The sequence below is a fragment of the Lepidochelys olivacea genome (assembly GCF_965140295.1).
Source record: "Lepidochelys olivacea isolate rLepOli2 genome assembly, chromosome: 15".
NCBI lineage: Eukaryota > Metazoa > Chordata > Testudines > Cheloniidae > Lepidochelys > Lepidochelys olivacea.
Window position 1 is genome coordinate 3,767,724 of NC_140425.1, and position 12,345 is coordinate 3,780,068.

Genomic DNA, 12,345 nt, shown 5'->3' on the forward strand with positions numbered 1-12,345 from the left:
CATACCGTGGAAAGTGTAGAAGATCTTTTTATACACACAAAGCATGAAAAAATGGGTGTTTACCACTACAAAAGATTTTCTCTCCCCCCACCCCACTCTCCTGCTGGTACTAGCTTATCTAAAGTGACCACTCTCCTTACAAGATCAAGGTGGGCCATTTCCAGCACAACAGGAGAGTGGGTTTCGGGGGGGGGGGAGAAAACCTTTGTGCTGGCAATGGCCCACCTTGATTATCATACACATTGTAAGGAGAGTGATCACTTTAGATAAGCTAGTACCAGCAGGAGAGTGGGGTGGGGGGAGAGAAAATCTTTTGTAGTGGTAAACACCCATTTTTTCATGCTTTGTGTGTATAAAAAGATCTTCTACACTTTCCACAGTATGCATCCGATGAAGTGAGCTGTAGCTCACGAAAGCTTATGCTCAAATAAATTGGTTAGTCTCTAAGGTGCCACAAGTCCTCCTTAACTAGCAGCTGCTGCCCTCTCCTGGCCTGACACCATGGTACTGGGTGCTGGGAAGGTTCGATATACAGGGTGGTGCATCCTGGTGGCTTTGGTGGGAGCAGAGGGCATGTAACAGCAGGCAGGATTAAGTCCTTGGTTCAGAAACTGCAGATGAAGCAGAGTCCTTCTCCCCGTTCCGTTATCCCTGTGACTAACTGGAGTTTAGCGAACACTAGAAGCCATCTTCCAGAGCGGCGTTGGCTCAGCTGGCGTGAAAAGTACACGCTGGGCTGTGCCAACAGATCTGCACCTTGTCTGCTCTGGCAAAAATAGTACATGCAGTACTCCAGCAGCGGGAGCAGTAGCCGTGTAGCCAGGATTTCTGCTGCCCTGGGGGCTAGTGCTGTTCAGAGCCAAGACTAAGAGCCCGAGCCCTTTCCATGCTACGACTTCTGCTGAGCTGCAGTGGGTGTGAAGGGAGGGGCCCTTTGTCTCCGCACATGCACAGGCCCAAGGAGCAGATTCAGGAGGTGAGGTGCCCGTTTTAATCACTTTTCTTACGCCTTAAGGCCCGATCTCGCAATCCAATCCATGCACCAATGCAGAATGCCCTTGACTTCAATGGGCCTCCCTGCTAAATGCAATCTGATTGGAGGACTGGGCCCATAGCGTTTAGAAAGGAGCCATGTCTCTTTCTTGAAGACTTACTTTCTTCCTTGTGTGTGCAGCCCTCAGTCATAGGGGTGTTTGTACCTATCCCCAGTGTGGAGGAGAGAGAGAGAGAGAGAGGATAGCCTGAATGAGTGGAGAGGTGGTCATCATTCTACATGGGCCTTTCTGACAGAGGTCAATTCCTCCTGTGCATTATTTATCTTACTTATGACTAATGGCTATGTGGCAAAAAACAAAAAAGATCTGTTTTGTGTGTGAAGCATTTTCCTTGCGGGAACTTGTGTATGTCTGATCGCAAATGTAACTAAATATTTCATATGCTAGCCCTGGTCTCTCTCCTTGTGTGGAGTACAATGCAGCCTGATGTGGGATGGGATCTTTGAGTGGGCGCCTTTTCCGACTTGCTCTACAGCCATCGTATGTAAAGCAGGCTGTAAAGTCCAACTTGCCCCCTTCCAGGGGGTTGCTGATTTTTGTTAGTAAAGCCATTGTCAAGGCTAAACCCCCCCCTGTCGCTCCGAGCCCAGAAGATGGGGGCCCGCAAGGATATTAAAAATTAATATTGGCCACTTCGGGCTTGTATTAAACTCCCAAGGTTAGAGCTCCTCTCTGACCCTAGCTTGGTAAACGCTGCCACCACCCAAGTACAAAAAAAACCCCTTGGACCCAGGAAGGCGCTCTTGGGAATTCCTCTCTGTGGGGCACCCTCAAGCCCTTTCACACTCACACACACACACACCCCGCCCTCCCGGGGGAGAGCTGAGAAAGGAAATTAGCTGTTGCTACCAACTAATCAACAACATGCACAAACCTTTTAGGACACCCAAAATCCAATCCCATTATTAAAAAAGGTAAATTTTATTAAAAACAAAAAGGAAGAAAATACATCTGAAACCTAGACTTTTGCTAGATTTTAAAAGAGCAATTCCAAAAATCAAGCACCCCAACTAGCTTTCTTGGGGGTCCAGCTTAAAGGTTACAAGCAAACAAAAGCATCTGGGGTTAGCACAGAGGAGTCCACAAGCCTTAAAAAATAACAGAAATAAACCTGATCGCGTCTATTTAAACATGCCCTGTCCAATGATTTGTTCTAGGTATGGAAGATGAATTTTTATACCTGGTTCAAGCCTTACATGGTATTCCTGCTAATAGGATTGCTGCTCTGTGTGAGAACAACAGACAAAGGAAAAGTTTCTTTCCCAATTTTAAAAAGTTATACCTTCCCATTGGCTCTTTTGGTCAGCTGCCCACTTTTTTTTTTTAACCTGCAGGACTTCTTAACCCTTTACAGGTAAAGCAAGTAGAGAACAGCTACCAAGAGGGATTTTACAGCTAACTGGCTGGCTGTCCATCAAAGGGAGCTACCCCGCCCCCACCTTCATTTATCACAGCCATAATATCTGCTCAGACTTTCTTCCTAGGCTTGTCTGCTCCTAGGGTTCTTCTCTCAGGACTGCCCAGCCCACACCCTAGGTCCTTCGTCCCCAAGAGAGCCACTCCCACCTCTCTCATGTCCAAGTGGGGTAATGAGACACTTGCCTCGGAGAGTCAACAGAAACTACTTCAGGTTTCAGAGTAGCAGCCGTGTTAGTCTGTATTTGCAAAAAGAAAAGGAGGACTTGTGGCACCTTAGAGACTAACCAATTTATTAGAGCATAAGTTTTCGTGAGTGAAGAAACTACTTCATTTTTTCTCAGCAGAATGAGCACCTGCTGGCTTGTTCAAGGTACAAACTATCCCAAAGCATGCTCAGAAACATGTATGATGGTGATGAGTACCTGGTGTCAGTTACAGACAGCGCTGTTGTATAGTCATTGTATGGATACTCTATAGCATAAGGCCATTTAAACAAAGGATTGAGAGGAACAGGGAAGAGAAGATCCGTAGACATGAGAAGGAAGAATGATAGAGGGAGACGTTTTTAGATGGCAGAGGCTATGAAGGGGGGGTTGTACCATCAACGATGAGGTTACAGGGGACAAGAGAAGATGGAAAAAGCACCAAGTACCCCTGTCCTAATAAGATGGCTAATGCTGCCTTGACGACCTTTGGGTGCTGAGCAGAGGATGGCACTATGTAGAGAAGGTTTCAGAGTAACAGCCGTGTTAGTCTGTATTCGCAAAAAGAAAAGGAGGATTTGTGGCACCTTAGAGACTAACCAATTTATTAGAGCATAAGCTTTCGTGAGCTACAGCTCACTTCCTCAGATGCATATCGTGGAAACTGCAGCAGGCTTTATATATACACAGAGAATATGAAACAATACCTATTCCCACCCCACTGTCCTGCTGGTAATAGCTTATCTAAAGTGATTTCCAGCACAAATCCAGGTTTTCTCACCCTCCACCCCCCCACATAAATTCACTCTCCTGCTGGTGATAGCCCATCCAAAGTGACAACTCTTTACACAATGTGCATGACAATCAAGCTGGGCTATTTCCTGCATAAATCCAGGTTCTCACATCCCCCCCACCCCCATACACACACAAACTCACTCTCCTGCTGGTAATAGCTCATCCAAACTGACCACTCTTCAAGTTAAAATCCAAGTTAAACCAGAACATCTGGGGGGGGGGTAGGAAAAAACAAGAGGAAACAGGCTACCTTGCATAATGACTTAGCCACTCCAAGTCTCTATTTAAGCCTAAATTAATAGTATCCAATTTGCAAATGAATTCCAATTCAGCAGTTTCTCGCTGGAGTCTGGATTTGAAGTTTTTTTGTTTTAAGATAGCGACCTTCATGTCTGTGATCGCGTGACCAGAGAGATTGAAGTGTTCTCCGACTGGTTTATGAATGTTATAATTCTTGACATCTGATTTGTGTCCATTTATTCTTTTACGTAGAGACTGTCCAGTTTGACCAATGTACATGGCAGAGGGGCATTGCTGGCACATGATGGCATATATCACATTGGTGGATGTGCAGATGAACGAGCCTCTGATAGTGTGGCTGATGTTATTAGGCCCTGTGATGGTGTCCCCTGAATAGATATGTGGGCACAGTTGGCAACGGGCTTTGTTGCAAGGATAAGTTCCTGGGTTAGTGGTTCTGTTGTGTGGTATGTGGTTGTTGGTGAGTATTTGCTTCAGGTTGCGGGGCTGTCTGTAGGCAAGGACTGGCCTGTCTCCCAAGATTTGTGAGAGTGTTGGGTCATCCTTTAGGATAGGTTGTAGATCCTTAATAATGCGTTGGAGGGGTTTTAGTTGGGGGCTGAAGGTGACGGCTAGTGGCGTTCTGTTATTTTCTTTGTTAGGCCTGTCCTGTAGTAGGTAACTTCTGGGAACTCTTCTGGCTCTATCAATCTGTTTCTTTACTTCTGCAGGTGGGTATTGTAGTTCACCTGCACATCCACCAATGTGATGTCAAGAATTATAACATTCATAAACCAGTCGGAGAACACTTCAATCTCTCTGGTCACGCGATCACAGACATGAAGGTCGCTATCTTAAAACAAAAAAACTTCAAATCCAGACTCCAGCGAGAAACTGCTGAATTAGAATTCATTTGCAAATTGGATACTATTAATTTAGGCTTAAATAGAGACTTGGAGTGGCTAAGTCATTATGCAAGGTAGCCTGTTTCCTCTTGTTTTTTCCTACCCCCCCCCCCCCCAGATGTTCTGGTTTAACTTGGATTTTAACTTGAAGAGTGGTCAGTTTGGATGAGCTATTACCAGCAGGAGAGTGAGTTTGTGTGTGTATGGGGGTGGGGGGGATGTGAGAACCTGGATTTATGCAGGAAATAGCCCAGCTTGATTGTCATGCACATTGTGTAAAGAGTTGTCACTTTGGATGGGCTATCACCAGCAGGAGAGTGAATTTGTGTGGGGGGGTGGAGGGTGAGAAAACCTGGATTTGTGCTGGAAATCACTTTAGATAAGCTATTACCAGCAGGACAGTGGGGTGGGAATAGGTATTGTTTCATATTCTCTGTGTATATATAAAGCCTGCTGCAGTTTCCACGATATGCATCTGAGGAAGTGAGCTGTAGCTCACGAAAGCTTATGCTCTAATAAATTGGTTAGTCTCTAAGGTGCCACAAGTCCTCCTTTTCTTTTTACTATGTAGAGAAAGGATCTCAGCACAGCTCCGCTTTGAGAGTTATGTTCTCTTAGGGTGAGAGTCAATCAACCCCTTTATGTGAGGCTGTAGAGAAATCCATTGAGGTTCAAAGACAGAGCCAAATGTGCATGAGTGTGACAGATATATGGGACATGTCATATCAATGATAATATGTAGGGTGACCGTCTGCATATCCAGTACATGCTTCTTCATGTTCCTTATGCACCTCCCCTTTTCCATCCAAGGCTCTCAAGGAGTCTTACTTATGTTAATGAATGAAGCCTGGAAGGCATTATCCCCATTTTACTGAGGGGGAAACCAAGGCACAGAGAGGGGAAATGTTGTGTGCAGTGTGTCAGCAGCAGAGTCAAAAATAGAAGCCGGATCATGTGCTTCCCTGCCCTATGCTTTACCCAGGTCACTGGCCTCCTGCCCTGGTGATCTTTCCCCTCCCTAACCAACCTAAGGCCCCATTTGTCTTGTCAAAACTATTCTGCTAGGGGACTTCTTTACAAGCCAGTAACCCCTTGCCATGATTAGTGTTGTAGAGCAGCCAGGACAGCAGCATGCTTTAGCTGTGGCAATGGGACCGTGGTTAAAACCCATTTTGGTCCTGTCTATGCTGTGAGAGTGAGCTGTGTTAGAACTGCCCTGGGGATCATAGAAGAATCACAGAAGATTAGGGTTGGAAGAGACCTCAGGAGGTCATCTAGTCCAACCCCTGCGCAAAGCAGGACCAACACCAACTAAATCATCCCAGCCAAGGCTTTGTCAAGCCAGGCCTTAAAAACCTCTAAGGAAGGAGATTCCACCACCTCCCTAGGTAAGCCATTCCAGTGTTTCACCACCCTCCTCATGAAACAGTTTTTCCTAATAACCAACCTAGACCTCCCCCACTGCAACTTGAGACCATTGCTCCTTGTTCTGTCATCTGCCACCACAGAGAACAACCTAGCTCCATCCTCTTTGGAACCCCCCTTCAGGTAGCTGAAAGCAGCTATCAAATCCCCCCTTACTCTTCTCTTCTGCAGACTAAATAACCCGAGTTCTCTCAGCCTCTCCTCAGAAGTCATGTGTCCCAGCCCCCTAATCATTTTTGTTGCCCTCCACTGGACTCTCAAAAAATTGTCCACATCCCTTCTGTAGTGGGGGGCCCAAAACCAGATGTGGCCTCACCAGTGCCAGATAGAGGGGAATAATCCCTTCCCTCGATCCGTTGGCAATGCTCCTACTAATGCAGCCCAATATGCCGTTTGCCTTCTTGGCAACAAGGGCACACTGCTGACTCATATCAAGCTTCTCATCCACTGTAATCTCATCCACTTGTAAGCAGGTTCCCATGGTGCTGGTGGGGCAGGAGCAGAGGGGCTATCTCTGCCTCTGGGGAGGAGGAAGCAGTTACTGTATTGTGGCCTGGTTCTCAACCTGCAGCCGCATGCGGCCCAATTAGCACACAGCGGCAGCCCAGCTGTGTGCTAAGAAAAATATCAAAATTTGCCACTCAGGTCTGGCAGGAGGTGGGGCTGGCTGATGGGGAGACAGCATCAGGCAGTGAGTGCTCCTGCCAGCAGCGGTCCAGTGAGTGGATCTGTCATAAACATACAGCTAAGGGTAGCATTAAATCCCTCCTTTACCTGTAAGGGGTTAAAAGCTCAAATAACCTGGTTGCACCTGACCAAAAGAACCAATAAAGGAAGATCTTTTTACATCTGTGGGGGGTGGTTTTGTTTGTGCTCTCTAGGGACCAGGCAGGAAAAAAAACCTCTCCTAAAACCTTACCTGAAATAAGCATCTAAAATTACAAAAATTGTAAGTAAAGCAAGGAAATGCATTAGATTATCTTTTGTTTTAGCTTGTGAATTTTCCCTATGCAAAGAGGGAGGTTTATTCCTGTTTTCTGTAACTTTGAAGTTTTGCCTAGAGGGGAATCCTCTGTGTTTTAAATCTTATTACCCTGTAAAATTACCTTCCATCCTTATTTTACAGAGGTGCTTCTTTTACTTTTTCTTTATAATAAAGTTCTGCTTTTAAGACCCTAATTGGTTTTTAGTGCCATAAAAACCCAAGGGTCTGGTTTGTGCTCACCTTTTTACCTATTTGGTTGGTATATTATTCTCAAGCCTCCCCAGGAAAGGGGGTGAAGGGGCTTGGGGGGATATTTTGGGGAAACAGGAACTCCAAGTGGTCCTTTTCCTGAATCTTTGTCTAACTCACTTGGTGGTGGCAGAAATACCATCCAAGGACCAGGAAGAATTTGTGCCTTGGGGAAGTTTTTAACCTAAGCTGGTAGAAATAAGCTTAGGGGGTCTTTCATGCAGGTCCCCACATCTGTACCCCAGAGTTCAGAGTGGGGAGGGAACCCTGACAGGATCTCTGGAGAGGGTTGTGGGTGGGCTCTGTGCAGTGAGGGGCTGGGCTGGGGGGTGCTGGGCAGCAAAGGTGAAGGAACTATGGGGTTTGCAGCCCACAACATTTTGGCACCTGAGGTGCGGAGCTCAAATGATGTCCCCTCGCTTGAGCCAAAACTTTGAAAGGTCTCAATTCTGCTTTCTTCCTGTTCTACTCCTCTCATGGTGCTGCTCTATTCCTACCCCGATAAAGGAGAATTAACAACTTAAAATGCCTTGTTCAAAAATTTTAAGTAACACTTAACTTTCAAACACCTGAACAGCAAATGGAACTTTTCTTTTCTGCCTAGTAAACACTGGCATTTTTATCTGTTTGAATAATCAAAGTGGTGCTTTCCGTGCCTTCTTGGTTGCAAAGATTTGCACTGCTTCAGAAGGTCCACAGGCTGGGCCAGTTCATGCTCTGTTGAGATGGTTGCAAGGCCGACCAGCCTCTCCTGTGTCATTGTGGAGCGTAGATGTGTTTTTATTAACTTCAGCTTGGAGAAGCTGCGTTCTCCACTGGCAACTGTTACAGGAAGTGTTAGATGTATGCGCAGAGCAACAAAAGCATTTGGAAAGAGGGTGGTCATCTTATTTTTGCACATATATTCCAGAACAGCCTTTGGAGTTGATCCTGCTGAAATGTATCTTGAAAGGGCTTTCAGTTCATCACCTAACTCACTCGCATCAATATTGCGCATGTCATCAGGTGTCATCAACACTGTCTCTAGTGCTCTACATTGCTGGTGTAGGTCTTCTTCAGGTATAGTGAGGAGTTTTGGAATATCATGCAACATCCCAAATATACTGCTGTGTTCCTTGAGCTGCATGAAACGTTCTTCAACTGACTGTATTGCACAATCTAGCACCTGGTTAAAAAATTCAACTTTGAATTGTTGTTTGGAGTCTCTTAGGGGATTATCCCATGCCTCATAATCAAAATGTCTTCTTCGGTGACTCTTGTATTCTTGAATGGGTGGGAAAATAGCTTCAGTGTGAAGTTCTTCTGCCAACTTCTATGCACTCTTCAGAACATCTTGAAATCCCGCATCTGACCAGTAAGATTGTAGGTATGACTTTGCTTTGTCCAGTTATTCCATTGCTCCAGATATATCAAGGTCAACACCTTGGAGTCTCTTGCTTACAACATTTATTTCAACCAGTATGTCATGCCACAACACTAAGCCACACAGAAATTTGAAGTTATGTATGTTTCTGGTGATTCCATTTCCCTTTGCCACTGTTCTCCCACGAACAGTTCCTGTCATAGCATTACCTCTATTATGGCAACTATGGCATCATCTGGCTTCCCAATTTGGTGTTTGATAGGCTTTATCGCCTCCACTCAACTTTCCCATCATGTGGGACTCAGTGGTTTCAGTGTCAGAGAGGATGTTCCCAGATGTTGCTTCAAAATTTGCCATCGATGAGTTGATGCAGAGAAAAATACATAGATGCTTTGAATTACATTAAAAAATTCAGCAGACGCTCACTAGAAGCTGATGGTGCATCACTGACTACCAAGCTCAATGAATGAGAACCTACATGGGAGAAAAAAAGCTCGAGGGTTTAAAATCCGTGTCTGCACTCCTCTGTTCTTTCCTCTCATGTTGGCACAATTATCATAGCCCTGACCTCTCATGTTAGCTATTGTAATTCCTGTATCTTCCAGCTTTTTAAGAAGCACATTTGTCATATCAGCTTCTGTAGTACGATCAATGTCAATAAATTCTAGAAAATGCTCTCTGACAGTCACCATTGCAGGGACATTTTCACTAGGTTCTGTTGTTGTTACAAAAAGGAGCATTAAAGTCATTTGTTCCATATGGCTGATGTCAGGTGTGCAGTCCAGAATAACAGAGTAATCTCTTGCTGACTTCAGATTTGCCACAATCTTCTGTTTGACTTTTGTTGCCAGTAACTGTATGATCTCATTTTGAATTGTTTTTCCAAGGTAGTGGGGGGGTGTACATTTCTTGGGTGGTGACTCTTCTTAGATGCTCCTGGAGTACAGCATCAAACTCAGCCATCAGCTCCACAATCTTAAGGAAGTTTCCATTGTTTGGCACATACAGCTGATCTGAAGGGCCACGCAGTGCTAGGTTTTGGGTAGCAAGCATTCTCACAATGCAATGAGCCTTTTCAGAACATTTTGCCAGTAAAGATACTCTGATGCAATCTTTTTTGATGCTGATCATCTATGGTGGCTTTTAACCTTAGTCTCATCTCAAGCTCTTTCCACCTATGGAATGCTCTCTGGTGATTTGCTGCCTTCTCATGGCATGCCAGATTTCTAGCCAGATTCTTCCAGTCCTTTGTTCCTGTAGAACCCAATGTGGCTGGAACATTAGACTGGAAGAATTTGCAACAAAAACAGTATGCAACATTCTGGGTTTTTGAGTACATAAGCCATGGCCTCTCCACTTTGTCACCACTGGGGATTTCACGCCAGTAATGTGTTGGATGGAAACTTCTATTTTCATTGTCTTTGGGGAACATGAAGTTTTTCACTTACTGTGGCCCATGCAGTACAAGCAAGTCCCTCAGGCTACTGCTCAAGTGGATCCACAGTCCTGGATCCTCTAGACTTAAGGAACTAAACTCAGCAGCAGCTGTTTCTTGCGCCTCCACCACACTCTTCTCTGATCTATCCTTTTCTTCGGGAATGTGCATGGCCACATCCATTTGAGATGGAGATACAGATGCTGCAGTAGCTGCCAGGTCACCTGCACTCTGACTAACTGGAAGACCATAGAATCATAGAATATCAAGGTTGGAAGGGACCTCAGGAGGTCATCTAGTCCAACCCCTGCTCAAAGCAGGACCAATCCCCAATTTTTGCCCCAAATCCCTAAATGGCCCCCTCAAGGATTGAACTCACAACCCTGGGTTTAGCAGGCCAATGCTCAAACCACCGAGCTATCCCTCCCCCCCCAAGGCATCTCCTCACCACTCACATCTTCACTGGGGCCGGAAGGCTCACCGTGAACATTTGAGTCTATGTATCTCAGGAGAGCTCCTTCCTGCTTAGATAGAAAAGCTTCCTTTGCTTGCTTGCTTTTACTGAATGCTGCCCCAGAGGGGCGTTTTCTTCTTTCACTCATGACTGCTGTTCTGAGCCAGCGATAGTGGCTCCCAGCACTCAGTTGAAGGGGACAAATAAGCAGGCCGGTAGCAGGGCCTGAGTGAAGGAAGATATCAGCGTCTTAAGGGCCTAACTGGCTCCTACTACTTCAGTTGGCTGCCTGTTCTCCTTAAGTGGGTTCAGGGAAGCAGCAGGAAACAGGAAGCTCCCTGAGAAGCTGGGGTTAATCAGTCCAGGCCCTGGGGGGGGGGGCTAGAAAGGTACATAAGAGTTTCCTCCTCCTCTCTCCCCTTGCAGCTCCTGCTGCTTTCTGTGATTCCCTCTCCCCTTTTCTCCTGCCTGCCTGTTCTGTCTCTTGTGCCCTCCTCCCCATGGGATGTCCCTCGTGAGCGTGAGCGTGGGGCAACCGACCTCCTTCCTGGGCGGGGACCCTAGTGAAGACTGTCCACCTTTCGATGCCGTGGCTACTATGCCGGCCATGGAGCCAGAGCCCGGCATCACGGAGGGCCCCCTTCCCACCCCCCAGATCCCTGAGCTTGCCTGAGAGGAGCCATTTTCCAGCAGCCTGGCTACTGGGGCCCAGGATCCTGCCTCTGCCCCTCTCCCTGATTCTGCTCCCAACCCCTGCCCTGCTCCTACATTGGATCCAGCACAGCATTCCCCCATCTCTGTGCATCTAGCGCAGAGAGAATCCAGATGCACCAGCAGCAGACACCATTTTCTACACTCTGGGTCCTAGTGGCCCCCCCAGTCTGGCATCTGAGGCAACTGCCTCAATTCGCCTCAGGGTAAGGCCAGCCCTGTGCAGCACCCCCAGGTTTTACATGAGACTCCGCTCCTGGCCCTGTGCCTGGGGTCCTGGTTGCCAACCCTGGCCCCAGGGCTCTGCTCCTAGCCCCACGCTAGGGCTCGGGTCCTGGCTACCCGGCCCAGTGTGGCGTGGCTTGGGCCCTGGCTGCCCAGCCTGGCGCAGGGCTCTGCTCCTGGCCCCGCTCTGTGGAGGGGTCTCTGGCATGGGATGTGGAGGGGGGCTGAAACAATTTTTATAGTGGGGGGGCCGAGAGCCATTGAAGCAAACTGTAAACCCTGTATATGATGGAAACCCCTTCAGGCTAGTTCCAGCGCCTCTGGCCTCTGGGTGCGGGGCGCTGGGCATAGCCTGGGGTCTGGGGGGGGTTTAGCAGGAGGTGGTGCTGTGGTTTTCAACTTGTGCCCCACGGAACGCGTTGTGGGCCGCGTTTGCAGCCCACCATGATCCATAGGTTGAGAACCGCTGCTCTAACCCCTGCTATTCGCAGCCCATCAGCTGTCAGTGCGGGTGCAGACCCCGCTCCAGCCTGATGGGGAGTGGGCCCTGTGTGCTGGGGGGCAGGGGCTAACCAGCCAGACCCCCCGCTCTCACGGCCCCGGGGACCTCAGCAAGTCTGATTCCTCCTGCCAAGTGCTGCCCAGCTGGGCCCCGGTACCATGTCCCACACCGATAACCCCCGTCTCCTCCCTGAACCCCCTCTGTGTGGGGCAGAGCCCCCTTGGGGCATTTACCTGCCTGGCCCCCAGGTGCCCCATGGGCGGGGAGCGGCCGAGGGGAGACACCCCCACGTGCTGCGGACGAGGGGCAGCGGCTCAGGGATGGAAGGGACAGGGCCCCTGGTGAATGGGGCCCCGCCCCAAGTCTATGGGGCGGGGGG